At 43.3% G+C, this 16,371-nt stretch overlaps 1 long non-coding RNA gene across 4 annotated transcripts in view; it reads right to left on the bottom strand.

Annotated features, from left to right (window-relative positions):
- Window positions 1-16,371, bottom strand: part of LOC147994951 (uncharacterized) — a 52,197-nt gene that overhangs the window by 17,777 nt on the left and 18,049 nt on the right. For 2 of the 4 annotated variants that reach the window (XR_015686792.1, XR_015686791.1), the window contains exons 2-5: window positions 15,729-15,908; window positions 11,532-11,580; window positions 9,061-9,107; window positions 5,249-6,908 (exon numbers count right to left, since the gene is read on the bottom strand). This is a non-coding gene — a long non-coding RNA (uncharacterized LOC147994951). Of the gene's footprint in view, window positions 1-5,248; window positions 6,909-9,060; window positions 9,108-11,531; window positions 12,155-15,728; window positions 15,909-16,371 lie in introns of those variants that run through there. The other 2 variants (XR_015686793.1, XR_015686794.1) reach the window with 2 other exon arrangements.

The following is a 16,371-nucleotide window of genomic DNA, read 5'->3' as shown; positions in this document are numbered from 1 at the left end:
GCATTTAGAACTTCTATGAAAATGGCTGCTATTGTTACCACCTAGCGTTAGTCAACCGTTTGTTAACAAACATTTGTTTAGTGTTTGCTGTATATTGGGAGATACTCGGCATTCAGCAATGAACAAGGCAAGTCCATTGTCTTCATGCAGCTCCACGAATTCTACATCAATCTAATAACCCAAAGAAGAGCATGCGCGTACTGCGCAGGCGTTATGCAGGGGTGGGGGGAAGGGCCAGCATGTGGCCATTGGAGGGATGAGGCAGAAAGGAATTGGGGGCGGTTTGGATCCAGGGATAGCGGGGGCTTCTTAAAGATGAAGACTAAGAAGCCAGCCCTGCAAAGACCCTGGCTGTCTTTTCCAGTGTTGAAGCTTGCAAGAGCAAAGGTATAGGGGACCAAGGAGCTGAGGTGAGGCACAGCAGGGAGCTCTGTGGCTGGGACAAGGAGGAGAGGTGTTGAGAGGTCATGTACCTGACCATCCAGGGCCTCACAGGCCTCAGGAAAGAGAATGGTTTCTCCTTGGGAAGTTGAGGGCTGATGCAGTTCTGAATCAGTGTTTGGCGTTGTGTGTTCTGTTCACGGAACTCAGACCAACAGTGAGATGGAGTGGAGAGGGGGCCAAGGGGGTGAGCTGTGAGGCTCGGACTCCCACCTCTGGAGAACTGTCATCCCTTCAAGCTCTTCATGGCTACTCCCAGAGCTTTGTTTGCTGAGACTGATGTTTCTCTAAGTATTGCATCTTGTAATTTTTTCTCGTTTTGTAGATACGGCCCCTTCTTTTAGCTTATGCAAGAGGGTATTACTCTCTGAAGTTCTCTTAGTGGTCTTTATTGATGGCTCCTATGCTTTATTTAATTTATTGGCTGCTATATTTTAGGCTGGGTGCCGGATAATTTTATGTCAACTTGACACAGGCTACAGTCATCTGAATAGAGGGAACCCTAGTCTGGAAAGTGCTTCCACAAGACTGAGCTGTAGGGAAACCTAGAGAGTGTCTTCTTAATTAGTGGTCAGCAGGGGAGGGCGCAGCACATTGGAGGTGGTGCCACTGCTGGGCTAGTGGTCCTGGGTTCTAAAAGAATGTAGCCTGAGCGAGTCAGTAAGCAGCACCCCTCCAGGGCCTCTTCTTCAGCTCCTGCCACCAGGTTCCGTCCTATTTGAGTTTCTGTCCTAACTTCCTTCAGTGACTGACTGTGGATGAGGAAGTAAAAGTCAAAATAAAACCTCTTCTCACAAACTTGGCTTTGGTCATGGTGTTCATGGCAATAGTAGCCCAAACAAAGACAGGCTGAATGGTTACAAGTCAGACAGCCTAGTTAGAATAATTGCTTCTTTGGTTATAATGTGACTTTAGGCAAGTTCCTTAGTTGTCGCATGACAATTTCTTCTTCTTCTTCTTCTTCTTCTTCTTCTTCTTCTTCTTCTTCTTCTTCTTCTTCTTCTTCTTCTTCTTCTTCTTCTTCTTCTTCTTCTTCTTCTTCTCCTTCTCCCTCTTCCTCTTCCTCTTCCTCCTCCTCCTCAATGGAGTTAATAACACCTTAATTTCTGCAGACATGGTGGCCCAGTCCCACCATCCCAGCACCCTGTTATATCTCCCCCATTAGATGTTTGTGGCCCAGATGGAGAATCCCTTGACTTAATCATTTCCAAAAGAACAACCTTCTAGTTTTCTCACAAGGAGGTCAGAACAGGCATTCAGCTCATTAGAGATGGGGGAATCTGGAATCAATAATTTTTTTTCCTCAGGCGTTATCCATCTTTCAGTTTTCAGCCTCAACTCTACTTCTAAAAACTCCAGGCCGTCACAGATGCTTGGCGCTATGGGGCTCCCATGGTGTAAGCACAACTCTTCATCTGTCTGCACCGACCGTTGAGATTTAACTTTCTTGGACAGAAAAGCCCATTTGGTTTCCAACTTCCAAACTTTATTGCCAATTTTCCCCTCTTGATTCTCTTGTTTAAAAAAAAAAACGTTCCAGAACAGTTATTCTTGTGGGTTTAGAAAGGGTCAGAGGCACATGTATGAACACATCATGTCTAACTGGTGGCATAGCCCTTGGTTACGTCCTGCAGGCCTGGGGTCCAGGGTAGTCACACAGTTGGTTGGAGACAACATAGAGAAGAGATAAGTTCCTCTGATTTATGGCCAAGTCTCTTCTCAAAGCCTTAGCATGGGAGCCCTGGTGTCATAACATTGGAGATATTTTCTTCATGACCTCACTCTTGCAGAAGGGCCCGAGAGCTCCAGAAACTCATGAGATTGCGTCTCTTTGTTTTCCCCGAAGTCCTCACCTGGAAAGCAGCTGGCTGTATCTGCAGAACAACTAAATGTCATGTAGCAGCTAACGCCTGACGGAGGCACCTTATTTTAATAAGTCAGTTTCCATAAACAGAGAAAAAACGTGCATGACACCTGAGTGACATGATGGGTATTTCCACTCAAGAAAAGCAAACGCCACTGCAGATGCATCGGTGGCTTTGAGGGATCAGTTCTCCATGGATCTGATCTCCACCCCAGCAATTGTTGCTGAGATACTTGAGACTGGAGGCCGCCCTTCCTCATCGGATATTCTATATTCCTATGTGGATGCTCTTAGTTAACGCTTCAGTCAAAAGCACTTCTTCTGCTATCCAAGTGACTGGAACTTGAGCAGGCTAGGGGTGACCAGGGATGAAGAAATGACCAACACAAGTCCAGAATGTTGGAGTCAGGTGGGCCCTGTGCTCAGATGGAGATGCACAGACAACCCGGGACTTCAGTGCTTTAATTATGGGCAGTACTGTGGGGAGGCTTAGGTGGTCTCCGTAGGTGGTCTCCATGGGTGGTCTCCACAGGTGGTCTCCATGGGTGGTCTCAACAGGTGGAGGTGGTCTCCATAGGTCAGCAGTGTCAGGAAGAGGAATCTGCAGCTGCTTGGTTTTGCTCACATTATTAGCCTTGCACTTGGACCATACAAAGGCTTTGGCACCCCTCTGAGTCTGATCAGAAGGAAGGGCTTTGCTAATACCTTATGGCTCCGAGGTCTTGGTTCTTGACTCGGCCGTGTCCATGCCAAACAGGACATATTCATTCCTTATCCACTCCTTATACACCAGGGCTTCTGGAATTCCCACACATGTCTATGAAACTTTTCAGGCCCACATATATAATACGCAATCAGAAAGAGAGCTTTATAATTACTTATTTTCTTGGAAAATGTGGTTTAGACCTAGACGTTTGCTCAGGGTTGCACAAACAATTAGGCTTTTTTTTTTTTTTTAGAAAAAAATTATCAATTTTCATACAGGATATCACTAGTTCAAGGACATCAAACTTATTTGCTCCATATTCACTGTGTGGCAGACAGAGCTCTGAGCACTGGGGATCTTGGGACGAACAATCACACAAAGCTTTGACTTCATAGAGTTTATATTCTGGATGAGATAGGAAACCTTTCTTTCTAAGTACACATGAATAAAAGAGTGAGTGTATGTGTGTATATGTACACACGTGAGGATGTATAAACACACATTCATGCTCTAGAACATGAAGGAAACCAACAAGGAGCAAAAAACGCACGGAATGATGGCTTTTAAAGTTATGAACAAAGTTGTCTTTGAAGAGGTGGCATGAGAATGGACATCTTAGTTTGAAGGTGAAAGTGCTGATGTCTGGGGTGAAAAATATTTCATGTTGAAGAAAAAGAAAAAAAATCCCTGAAATGAAAAAGTGGACAGCCAGGAAAGGGGCGGAGACTACACAGAAAAGAACAACACAGACGCCTGGGTAGAGACCAAATTTCACAGAATCTTGATGGCCACTGAAGGATTTCAAATGTTATTCTCAGATTTAAGAAGTGACTGGGACATTTTTTGAGTAAAAGTGTGACCAAAGTAAGTTGCCTTTACAACTGTTCCCTCCCCCTATAATGTGTAGAATGGACTATAATAGACAAGGAGAAAACACAAACATAGGTAATAAATATTTTAACAGTAGGGAGACACTATTAAGAACAAGTTTATGGCAATGTACTCTAAAAGCCTAAATGTTCACTAACTACAAAATACACATTCAATAGACTTGCCCAAGCAGGCTATTTGCTGGCCCATAGAACAAGTTTTAATACATTTTAAAAAGCTGAAATATGTTTCTGAAAATGTGATTAGGTTACAAATGAATATTGATATTAAAATAATTCCTCGAAGTTTGGAGATTGAGCAAGACATTAAAAAGTGACCCCAAGAGCACCCCATGGAAAAGGGGACAGAGAGATTGCGAGGGTTTGAGGATGGGGAGGAGTCATAGGAAACGCTGTGCCCTGGGTGTGACAGTGTCGTCCTGTAATCATGAACACACAACAGCTGTGCCACCTCACAGAACTGGAAAGCAAGAAAGGGGAGAGCTTAGAAGAAGGAAGGAGTCCTTAGGTGTGGGAGAGGAGATGAGAGTATAACACGGTGCCTATGTTTACAGTATATCACATGCATGCATGAAGTTATCAAAAATCAAGTATAAAAATAATTATAGAAAAGAAAAAATAAAACAAGTCAGTAAAAAAAATTACAAGGAAAGTTTAAAAATATTTTGAACTGGACGATGATAAAAGCATGCACCGGTATGTGTGGGACATAGCAGAAGCAGTTCCTAGGGGGAATTTGTAGTTGTAAATGACTATTTTGAAATGGGTTTAAAACTGTTATCGGTTTCTACAAAGGTGCTAAAACCCAAAGAGAAAATTAAATCCAAATAACACAGAAGGAAAAAAAATAATGATGAAAATGGAAGGAAAAGATATAAAAATAGATAAAAGCGAGAAAAAATCAAATGAAAAGATCATCTTGTTAAAAAGATCTAAAAATGTAAATACTAAGATTTTCTTTGCAAGACAAATCAGTATAAAGTAGGAAAGCCCCACAATCATGCAGTTCCAGGGAGAGACAGCTTCAGAGAGACCCTACATAGATTTAAAAAAGACACAGAGGGTGCTGAACTGCAGATTTTATCCTAAGTTTGGATTTTAGGTAAGTGACAAATTTCTGGGTAGATAAAACTTAGCAAAGGTCATCCAAAAGAAAATCAGAAAAAAATCTTAATAACTTCTTATTAAGTTTTTAAGTTGAATTTGCAATAAAAATTCCTGTCCTCTTTAAAGACTTTCCCAAAACCAAACCACGGCAACCATGGCAATCACCAAACTCTAGTCCAGGACACAGTAAGCCAGCGGTCTGGTGGAGACTGTGCAGTCAAAGGAGACTACTGCTCATTGTGCCTTGCTAATCCAGACGAGAGATTTAATAAAACCACGACCTGAAATTTATCTCAGGCTCGCAAGATTGACACAGCACTTACAAATCCACCAACTCAGCTCAACACATTAACAGAATAAATGATAAAACCCTATGTATGGTCAGCTAAATAAAACATTAGTTATTGATTTTCCAGGTTCAGGAACTTGCTGACAGAAGGAAGCATCCCCGACCTGCAGAAGGGCTTCTACCTGAACACCTTTTGCCCGTAGACCAGGTTCATGACATGGTTGTCACCTGCTCTGTCTCATTCTACTCAACATTGTGCCATACGCTTCACGGAACCAGGACACTTCTTACAAAAGGCATCAAGATTGGGGGAGGGGCGGATATCATTTATATGATGGAGTTGGTTTTGTTTGTAGAAGTCTTAAGCAACTTATAAGGCAACCTGTTAGAATTAGTAATTCAATTTAGTGAGTCTGCAGATCGTTAGTCAACCTGAAAACAAACTCAGTTATTAAAGTACATAGCAGCAGCAAGCAATTGGAAAATAAATTTAAATGTTAAAACACTACTGTCTGCAACAGCGTTGCACTCCATCAGACATATAGGAAGGAAAGTGTGTACCTGTCTACACTTATAACTACAAAACTCTATAATCATTAAAGGGGGACAGAAATCCAGTTAAGAACAAATAAAACAGGTACATCTGATCAACAAGTCAACGTTTGTGGATTAGAAGACTCGGTTTTGTTAAGATTTACTCCTTCCACTTTTTGTGAATTCATTTGAGTGCCATTTAAAATCATAAGAGATTTTTTTCCATAGAAAATTTCATGCTCAGCCTCAAGATCTATTTGAGTCTTTGTGTGGGTGTGTGCACACGAGTGCAGGTGCCTGTGTGATACAGAAGGGTCATAGGACTCCCTCGAGCTGGAGTTAGAGGCACTTGTGTGCTGCCCAATGTGGGTACTGGGGATTGAACTCAAGTCCTCTGCTAGAGCAGCTCATTTGAGCTATCTCTCCAGTCCCCATGGGCCCTAAGATTCACACAAATGTCTGCAGTTCTAGATTTTGGGGAAATTAAACAAAGTTAAAGAACGCCATGCCACCCCGCTCCGCGTTATACAGCATCACCACAGAATGAACAAATGTTGGGGTTGGCATCAGTCAGGCAGAGCATCAGGGAAGGCAGGAAGTCTAGAACGAACTCCGCACAGGTCAAAATAGGCAATTCATTTTTGAAAAAGTGCCAAGGCAACTAAAGATATAAAATAGCTTTCTGTTTGTTTGCATTTCAGGACACGTTGTTGAAACAGCTGGATATTTAAACAGAAGAAAATTGTGATGATGGTTTGGGTGTGTCCAGCCCAGGGAATGGCACTCTTCGGAGGTACAGCCTGGTTGGAGTTGGTGTGGCCTTGTTGGAGTAGATGAGCTGCTGTGGGTTTGGGCTTTAAGGTCCTCATCCAGGCTGCCTGGAAGCCAGTCTTCTTCTAGCCTTCAGATGAAGATGTAGAACTCTCTGCTCCTCCTGCACCATGCCTGCCTGCACTCTGCCATGCTCCTGCCTTAATGATAATGGACTGAACCTCTGAATCTGTGAGCCAGTCCCAATTAAATGTTGTCCTTATAAGAGTTGCCCTGGTCATGGTGTCTGTTCACAGCAGTAAAACCCTAAGACAGAAATGAATTTAAAATCTTCTCTCTAAAGTGTCAACAAAATTATTTTAGATTAATCAAAGATTTAAAACATAGGTAGGAACTACAAAGAAAACATCAGGGAATGTCTTCAGAACCTTAGGCACAAGAATCAAATTCATCAGACAGAACTTAAAAAGTTTAACCAAAAATATAATTTTGATATATTAGAATTCCTGAAATTAAAGTTTTCTACTCATTTAAGGTACCAGGAAAAACAAAAAATAAACAAACAAACAAACAAACAAAAAAAAAAACAAACAGGCAAGCCACAAACCAAGAGGAAACATTTGTCACATGTATCTCTGAAAGGATTTTGTAGAGTGAATCTCTTGTGTACTGTATGGATACATCACCTGTCAATAAAAAGTTTTATGGCCTATAGGAAAGGATAGAGTAGAGGTGGGACATCTGGTAGGCAGAAAGGATTCTGGGAAAGAGCCAAACAAGTGCATTCAGTGTGTGTGTGTGTGTGTGTGTGTGTGTGTGTGTGTGTGTGTGTGTGTGTTTGCCCCAGGATGACAGGCAGGAGGGAAGATGTGAAAGCTGAGCAGAAGTAACCAGACACACAGCAGAACTTAGATTAAAATAAACATGTTATTAAGTTATGAGCTAGTCAGGGAATGAACCTAGCTATATGGCCTAGGTATTTGTAAATATATTTGAGTCTCAGAGTTGTTATTTCTGGGGAAAAGGGCACAGCTTACAATAAGCATCCTACAACAGGATTTACATCCATATATTTAAATGGATATTAAAATTAAAAATAAAAACTAAACAAAAACAATCAAAGAAAAGACTTCAACATATCATAAATGAAAATATAGTACAAACAAATAATTTGATGGTGTATTTAAGATCTTAGAGAAACCAGAATAAACCAAACACAAAACCAGTGGAAATAAGAATAAGAATAATAAAGATCTAAACTGAAATTAGTGAAACAGTCTAAAAGAAGAACACATATGAAGTACAAAGAGCTGATAAACTATTGAGTTGGGTTTTTTTGAAGATTAACAAGATCAAAAACCCCAAAAACAAGTTAGAAAAGGAAAGGAAAGGGGCTGGAGAGATAGTTCAGCGGTTAAGAGCACTGACTTTTCTTCTAGAGGTCGTGAGGTCAATTCCCAGCAATTCCCAGATGGTGGCTCACAACCATCTGTAATGGGATTCGATGCCCTCTTCTGGTGTGTCTGAAGGCAGCTACAGTGTACATATACATAAAACTAACTAACTAAATAAATAAATCTTTTTTTAAAAAGTAAAGGAAAGACTCATTAGAATAAGACATGGAAAAAGAATTGATAAAGCAGCAGATACCACTGAAATCCAGTGGATCATTAGGATATTTGGAAAACTTATACTCTAATAAATTGGAAATTCTAGAACTGGATAAAACTTTAGACTCAGATGACCTTTAAAAATTGAACAAAGAATGTATTTCTTAAACAGTCAATGAAGTAATAGCAATTCTTCCAAGAAAGAAAACTTTAGGAGACAGGAGTTTGCAGCCGAAGCTTACTACTTCAACACACCAACATTCCTGAAACATGCCCATAAAATGGAAAGAGAAAGTGATCTTTAACCCATTCTCCAAAGCCAGCATTGCCCAAACCAGACAAGGACTAGAAAGGGACAGAAAATATAGATGAAAAAGTTCTCAACAAAAATCTTGCAAACTAAATTTGACAACACACTTAAAAGATTGAACCCCATGAACAGGTTGGTCTCGTTCCAGGATGAATGACTATTTCAATAAGTACAAATCAATAGCTATAATGGAGCACTAAGTCAAATCAAGGACCAGCTTAGCAAGCAGAAAAGTCATTTAAAGAAACTTAACTTGTGCCAAACTCCTGAAGAAAGTGAGCACATGGGGTTGTATCTCAACATAGAAAAGATCCATGTAACAAGCCAGACCAGCAACCGGCTGAGGCCGTGGCTGAGTGCAGAGTGCAGAGTGCAGGGTGCAGGGTGCAGGGTGCAGGGTGCAGGGTGCAGGGTGCAGGGTGCAGGGTGCAGGGTGCAGGGTGCAGGGTGCAGGGTGCAGGGTGCAGGGTGCAGGGTGCAGGGTGCAGGGTGCAGGTGCAGAGTGCAGAGTGAAATCAACAGCCATGGTGGTACTGACTGAATGGGGTTGAACTGAAGGATTTGCTCCAACGTCAGGAATGAGACCTGTAAAGAAAGAAGAGGTCAGAATATTCCCATTTGAAGGTGTGATGATTCTAGAGAAATCCCAAAAGATGCCAACAGACCTGATACATTCAGCAGAGCAGGAGGATACCAAATCAACATAAAAAGTCACTGTGTTTTCTTTATACAACAGCCATTAGCCCAGTGAGAAAGGAACCAGGAAAAGGATCCTGTTCACAACAGCCTCAGAGCTAGACACACACACACACACACACACACACACACACACACACACACACACACTATACACTGCATAAAAGAGCGTTAACAAATGATGCTGAGAAAACTGGGCACACACATCCAAAATGAAGGGGTAAGGTCCGTATTTTTCAGCTTGCATGACAATGAATTAAGAGGGGATCAAAGTTCTAATTACAAATATGTGGTTAAAGCCGCAAAGGCAAACACTTGTGGTCAGAAGCAAAGAAAATCTGAAGAAAAATCCAACAGTGAAGGAAATAACAGTCAGGGCCAACCAACCAGATTATGTCAAACCAAAATGCGCATCTAGAGATGCAGGCTACAGAATGGGAGAAAATCTCCTGCCAACTCTTCAACCAATGTGGGACTGATGCACCGTGTACATGAAGAACTTTTAAAAAAGTACTCACTAAACAAATAATCCAGGCAACAAATCGGGAACTCGATTGAACATATGATTTTTACAAGAAGAGAAACCACTAGTAAATGGATGACTAATCAAATGTGGTAATGTCCTCAATGGCTATCAGTGGGGAAACAAGATAGCAAATGGTGACAAGGATGTGGGGAGGAGAATGTGTAACCCTGTAGGGGGCAGTTCTGATGTTAAGGTCCTATTCCCCAATTGGTTCTTGACCTGTCAGTAAATAAAGCCATGGGACAATTGTTGGGAGGAAGGAACAGGTGGGACTTCTGGGTCCCTGGAGGCAGGCAGGGAGACACAAGGGAGGAGAACAGAGTTCACCATGCTTTGGAGAAGGAAGAACCAAGCAGCAATGTGAGATCTCAAAATGCAGTGGCCACACAGGCCAATCCTACAGGAAGGTGGTCAGGGGAGTTTAGGGCAGGTGGGAGAGAGGGAGATAAGAAATTGGTAAGGCACATTTTTTTTCCAGGCAGGAGATAGTAGCACCCAGCACTTGTGCCAAGAAGAAAAGTTGAAAAGGAACAACTGTGTGTTTGTCTTTTATCCACTGATTCTAGGGAAGCCGAGGGTGGGAGGCTGGTCATGTGGTCTGTTTCCTAGAGCAAAGGTAGGTAGAGCAAAGCTACCTGCAACATAATCCTTCCTGCCTGTGTGGATACAAATTTGTGCAGTCATGATGAAAATCAGTATAGAGGCTTCAAAAAATTAAAAGTAGTACTGTCATGCGATCCTGCTTTGTTGTTCCTAGTGGATTCCTACTGGAATCCAAGTCAGCAGACAGCAGAGACAGTTGTCTGTCTATCATGCTGTGTTCTCCATGACCACTAAGAAACCGAGCCAGCCTAAGTGCCTATCATCATATGAACAGGTACAGAGGGTGCGGAACATATACTCAGTGAACAAGGAGAACAAAATGTGTGCAGGAAAATGAATGGAAGTGGAGATTATCATAGTAAGCAAAATAAGTCTGACTCAGGAAGATGCTTATCTCATGCTATCTCTCACATGTGGAATCTAGGCACCTGTGGGCAATATCTAGGTGCAGGGGAGCCTAAGGTGTGGCAATAGTGGGCCAATTATGATTAAAGCAAGTTATACACAGCATGGAAATGTCACAGTGCAGCAGGTGATGTGTGCAAATACAGTGCTCCCAAAGGAAAATTATGAATGGCTGACAAGAACAATACAAATTCCTCAGCAGTATTAGTAGCAAAGGAATGCTAACTAAAATCTCAAGGAGACTCCAGTTCTCACAATCAGGAATGGTGAAACTGTAACAAACAGATTACCAAGATCGTGAAGACCAGCATTCATATACTGTTTGTAAAAACAGAAAACGGTGTGCTATCTCCTGCAAGATGATGTCTTCTGTGATCCTTCTCTGTGGCTTTCTATAGTCATGGTCTCCCAGAAAAAGGGCAGTATCTCACGTGAGCCACCAAACAGGCATGACACTGTGGGTGGGGCCTGGAGGACAGTGAAGGAAACAGAGGATCCTGAAAGACTAGTGGAGCCCCAGAGTGGGGCCGGTACATCTTTATAGAAGTCCACCCAGGTGCTGGTGGCCTGTCATCTCCCTAGAGTGCCAGTGGGATGGTTGGCTATTCCAGAGCTCATGTTGATTCCCCATTGGTTCAAAGTTGAATTAAAAAAAAATACTTGCCATTGAGCAATACAATAGATCTGTGCCTCAGTGCTTTTCTCTGGAGTCTGTCTCCCTGGTATATGACTCCTCCTTCCTCACCCTTCCTGGGTCCCTCTTACCACATAACACATACCTGCTCTTCTGGATAGCCATTCATGTCTCTTCTGTCAGCCAACTTGAAGCTGCAACAGAAAGTCATTGGGGAAGACAGCCTCAACTGAAAAGTCACCTTGATCAGACGGGCCTGTGGTTGTGTCTGTGAGGAACTGTCTTGACTAATGGTTGATGGGAGAGGGGCTACCCACTGTGGGCAGCATCATCCCTATGCAGGTGGTCTGGGCTGTACAAGGAAGCTAACTGAGCGTGAAACAGTGAATGAGCCAGTAAGCAGCGTTCCTCCATGTTTCTGCTTTGAGTTCCTGCCCTAAGGTCCCTCAGTGAGGGACACCTTAGAAGTAGAAGCCAAATAAGCCCTCTCCTCCCCAGGTTGCTTTTGTTCAGATGTTTGTCCATAGTAACAGAAAAGCCAACCAGGTCAACTGTCCATGAGTGTCCCGTCCTTGTCTCACTCCACCAACTTCCTAGCTGCTGTGTGTGTTTAGTATGAAAAGCGCTGATACACAACCAGATTTATGACAGCCACTTAAAAATAAGACCAAGCACAAGTCTCCTGCCTTCCAGCGTTTGCTCTGTGACCTTTCCCCTCAGCTTAGGTCATGAACCCTTCCTGCGCTCCCAGAGCCCAGTCGGTGCTATGCTGCACTACCGTGAGGCAGAGGAAGCATGGGTTTGTCACTTTCATGTCATACCCAGGGCCAAAATATAAAAAAAAGAATTGGTTAAAAACACTGCATTGGGGGCTGGGGATTTAGCTCAGTGGTAGAGCGCTTACCTAGGAAGCACAAGGCCCTGGGTTCGGTCCCCAGCTCCGAAAAAAAAAAGAACCAAAAAAAAAAAAAAACAAAACAAAAAAAAACACTGCATTGTTCATGTATCCCAAATCAATGAACATTTTTAATATTTATTTATGTGTATGCTGGTGTGCATGCATGTGTGCGTGCAGGCGCCCTTTTGCCATGGCATAAGGGTGGAGGGCAGACATAACTTGCTGGAGCCCTCTTTTTTGACCATGTGGTTTCTGCGGATTGAACTTAGATCATCAGGCTTGGTGGCAAGCCTCTCCTTCCACACTGCTGAGCCATTGTGTTGGCCCACCAAAACAACTTTGAGCCATTACTCTCTACTTATTAATTGAATAGATTTGAAGAAATATCACAAATCCATTCACTGCCTAGCAATGTGGCAGAATGGACATCGGAAACTAGAATTCTGTTTTATGTGAAAGTTTATAGTCAAACAGATATAGTAACTGAAGTTGAAATAGCACCATGTTTTAAATAATGGGAAAGGGGAATGTTGTAAGGAAACGTGTTTAGCATGGAAACCAAGAGTTTATCAATGACATTTGCAGGCAGCCATTTCTAGCCAACAAGCTACTTGCTTTGCAGTCTGGGTTGCTACCATGTTAAACCTTGGAAATGTTGGATCATGGAAATGCTTTTATGCCATGGAACTCATACTGCCCAGGAAGACATCTTACAGTCCACCTCATCCAGCCTGCTTGCTTTTAAGTTGAGGAGCATCTTACGAGATTAGTCATCGAGGCAAGGATCACACAGCTAGGTTAGATTTAGAAGAAGATGCTGGTCTTGCAACTCATCAATCTTTCTGTTACTAAAAGAGGAAGAGTCATGATGTGTGTTATTGTCAGGGTTCTGGAGGGATGGAGTGTCAGTTTCTGGGAGTGTTGGTTAATTGTAGAGCTTTCAGAAGCACAACTTCTGAGGAACCAACCCTTCCTGCCTTCTTCCTATCTGCACCAGACACAGCCACTTATGCTAGTTTAGGTCACAGAGGGAGGAAGGTGACTGGAGACTAAGAGTAGGAGAAACTCCAGCTCAGCCAGGATTCTTCAGAAGCTGAAAAGATCTGCAAAAGGAGGTGCTTATAGTTATACTCATCTTCTTAATGAAGGGGTCTACACTGTGTATAAACCCAACTGAAGCATGGTCTGCAGCAGCTGACTTGAGTGTTGCGTTTAATGGCCTCTGGGCTTTCCTCCTGATTGTCATGATGTTATCATTTGACTGACTTGTCAGGCAGGCTAACAGAAGAGAGGTTTAGGCAATGAGCAATTCAGGCAGGAAATGAGATCACCACTCACTGCTCACCCATTTCTCTCCATATGGCTCGTGGCTCTTATGGAAGTCCTTCATGGAATGATCTTTCCGCTTTGGGTGGGGGAAGAGTCAATTACACTGGTGTTCACTTAAGGGATACTTCCTTAGCCATCGGACACCTGCAGTCGCTGCTACAGAATTCTGACTTCACCTCTGAATACCTAAGTGTATGTTTTCCTTAGAGAAATTCATTCATTTTTTATTTTTATGTCTATGGGGGATTTAGGTGCATATATGTCTGTGCAACCCATGAGTGCAGTACCCATGGAGGTCAGAAGAGGGTGTTGGATCCCCTGGAATGGGAGTTATAGGTTGTTGTGAACTGTTGTGTGGGTGCTGGGAATCGAACCCAGGTCCCTAGAATAGCAACCAATGCCTTTAACCTCCGAGTCACCTCTCCAGCCCTAAGTGTAAACTTCTGTCACTCCTTTGAACATTATTCTTAACTGCTTCTGGAGTACTTTGTACGGTAGAGGACGCCATCCCTCTGGGCTCCAACAGCCAGTCAAACTCCTACTCAGAGAGAGAGGAAGTGTGAGGGGCACGGGAGGTGATAGAGGTGCTGTGGGATGAACCTCTACACCTTCAGCAAATCCTACAAACTCAGGACCAGAACAACAGAGATTCACAGAAACCGTACAGAGCTGACGTGGATTTCAAGGGCGTGGGGCTGAGGACTTTAGATTAGTTTTGCCTGTATCCCCCAGACAGCTGTTGTTGGGTTTCCATTAAAAGGAAGAGTTTTAGTAGACAGTTGGGGAATAGAGCTTTGATATCTAAGTAACCTGAAGGACTTGACTCAAGGATGCAGGCAATCACTGAGGGATGAGGAACCGATGTCATCGGAGACACGGACAGGTGGGCGTGGGAGGAATCTGAAGTGCAGGAGGGGAGGAGGTGCTAGTGAGGAGAGCAGGCAAGGAGAAGGATGGTTAGTCTGCAGCCAGGCTCAGCACTGCAGGAGACCTGTGTGGAAAGCCTTGGCACAATCAAAGGCAAGTAAGCAGCAACCTCTCTGAATTGCAATGAAGTCCTCCCCCTGCTCCCCACCCACTGCCCACCCCACGCACAAAAAGTCCCATCAAACTCCATCAAACTCCATCAAATCTCAACAGCAGGAATCAATATGCACAACCCTTTTATACCTTTTTTAAAAAGACATAGAAGGGCTGGAGGATTGGTTGGCTGGACAGTTAAGAGCACTGACTGTTTCCTCAAAGGACCCAGGTTCAATTCCCAGCACCCACTGTCTGTAACTCCATTTCCAGGGGATCTAATGCCAGCTTCTGGCTTCCACAGGTACCAGGCATGCACGTCCTAGGCAGACATACCTGTGCGCAGAACACTCATACACACAAAAAAATATAAATATATTTGAAAATTAGAAACGAGAACTTAGGATTCTGGGATCGATTACATCATGCACACCCTGAATTATGTCTCATTCTCACTTCCTTATTTCTAACTATTACCATCCCTTAAAAATGAAAATATTTTTCTTGTAAAATTTTTTTAAAATTTTCTTTTTGTTTCCTTAAATTACTTGTAAAGATAATTTCCTGGTTAAATTATTTGGCCTTCTTCCCTGTTCTTAATATTGAACATGGATGCCTCCAGCATCTCACCACTCTGGTGAGGAAGCCCTGTAAAATTAAATGCAGTGATTTCAATCGCGCTTGGAGCATCTGGTACTGCTTGGTATTTTCTAAGATCCTTTGTGGGGAACGGTTTGATAACTGATGAAAACCGTTTTCAGAATAGGAAGGGCAGTGGGAGGTGCTGCTGTTCGTGAAGACTTTGAATATGTCAGGTCAGCTGATCCCCAGACCTGACTGGATGGGAGTGAGGAAACGTCTTCCTGTTGGCACTCTGTGTCTTGTGGGGGCGGGGCAGGGGTGGGTGGGGCAGGGGTTAAGACGCACTTGGGTATTTCCAGTGAACTGGAGGGACTGAGAGGAACTTCTGGGAAATGGTGTCTGAGGGAAGGAATCACAGAGGACGCACCGTATAAAAAGACGTTTACCCAGGGAGGTAGGAACTGAAAGAACACAGTGGCTGTTGCCGAGCTCCCCCACAGCTTAGATGCCCACCTGAGTGCTGGAGAGTAGGACAGAAGGACAACAGGACTTCTGTACACTTGAGTGATGCGGCTTACCATCCCTCATCCAGAAAGGACCATCCTCCTTCACCCGGAGCCCCTGGGTCCCTGAGAAGTGAAGGAGGCTCACTTTCCTCTTTGCTGAGGACCTGCTTTCTGTATGGCACCTAACCTGGAACCGCACAGAAAAAGCACAAGTGGTTAAAAGTCCAGCAGGGGGAGCTAAGAAGCAAGAGTCTTCCTTCTGCCAAATCAGCTCAGCAGTTACAGGTACAAAATGACAGAAAACTTTCCTCTGCACGGTTATAATCTGCAGCAGACTTAAGTCAGCCCAGAAGTCCTGTAATTTGGCAGGTGTGCCCGTGGCACTTCCGTCCTGCTTTGCCAGGTCCTCTTCCGCGAGGGTCAGGAAGACAAATGCAACATAGGTCAACTGACGTGGATGCCTGCCCTACCTCATAAGCCTCCTTGGAGACAAAGAGAATAGAATTCAATTGAACTTTGGATTATGAGTCTAAATGACCAATGCATTTCTCGTCATGCTTCTCCCCCAATAAGTCAAACAATGGCTTCCTTTAAGGTAATAGCATTATGCTTTCTGAGAGATGCTTCATTGGAAGTCTTGTGACAAGGCC

This window comes from Rattus norvegicus, chromosome 4, assembly GCF_021556685.1.
Source record: "Rattus norvegicus strain SHRSP/BbbUtx chromosome 4, alternate assembly SHRSP_T2T, whole genome shotgun sequence".
In the NCBI taxonomy this organism is placed as follows: domain Eukaryota; kingdom Metazoa; phylum Chordata; class Mammalia; order Rodentia; family Muridae; genus Rattus; species Rattus norvegicus.
This window is presented reverse-complemented; position numbering and strand designations above follow the sequence as displayed.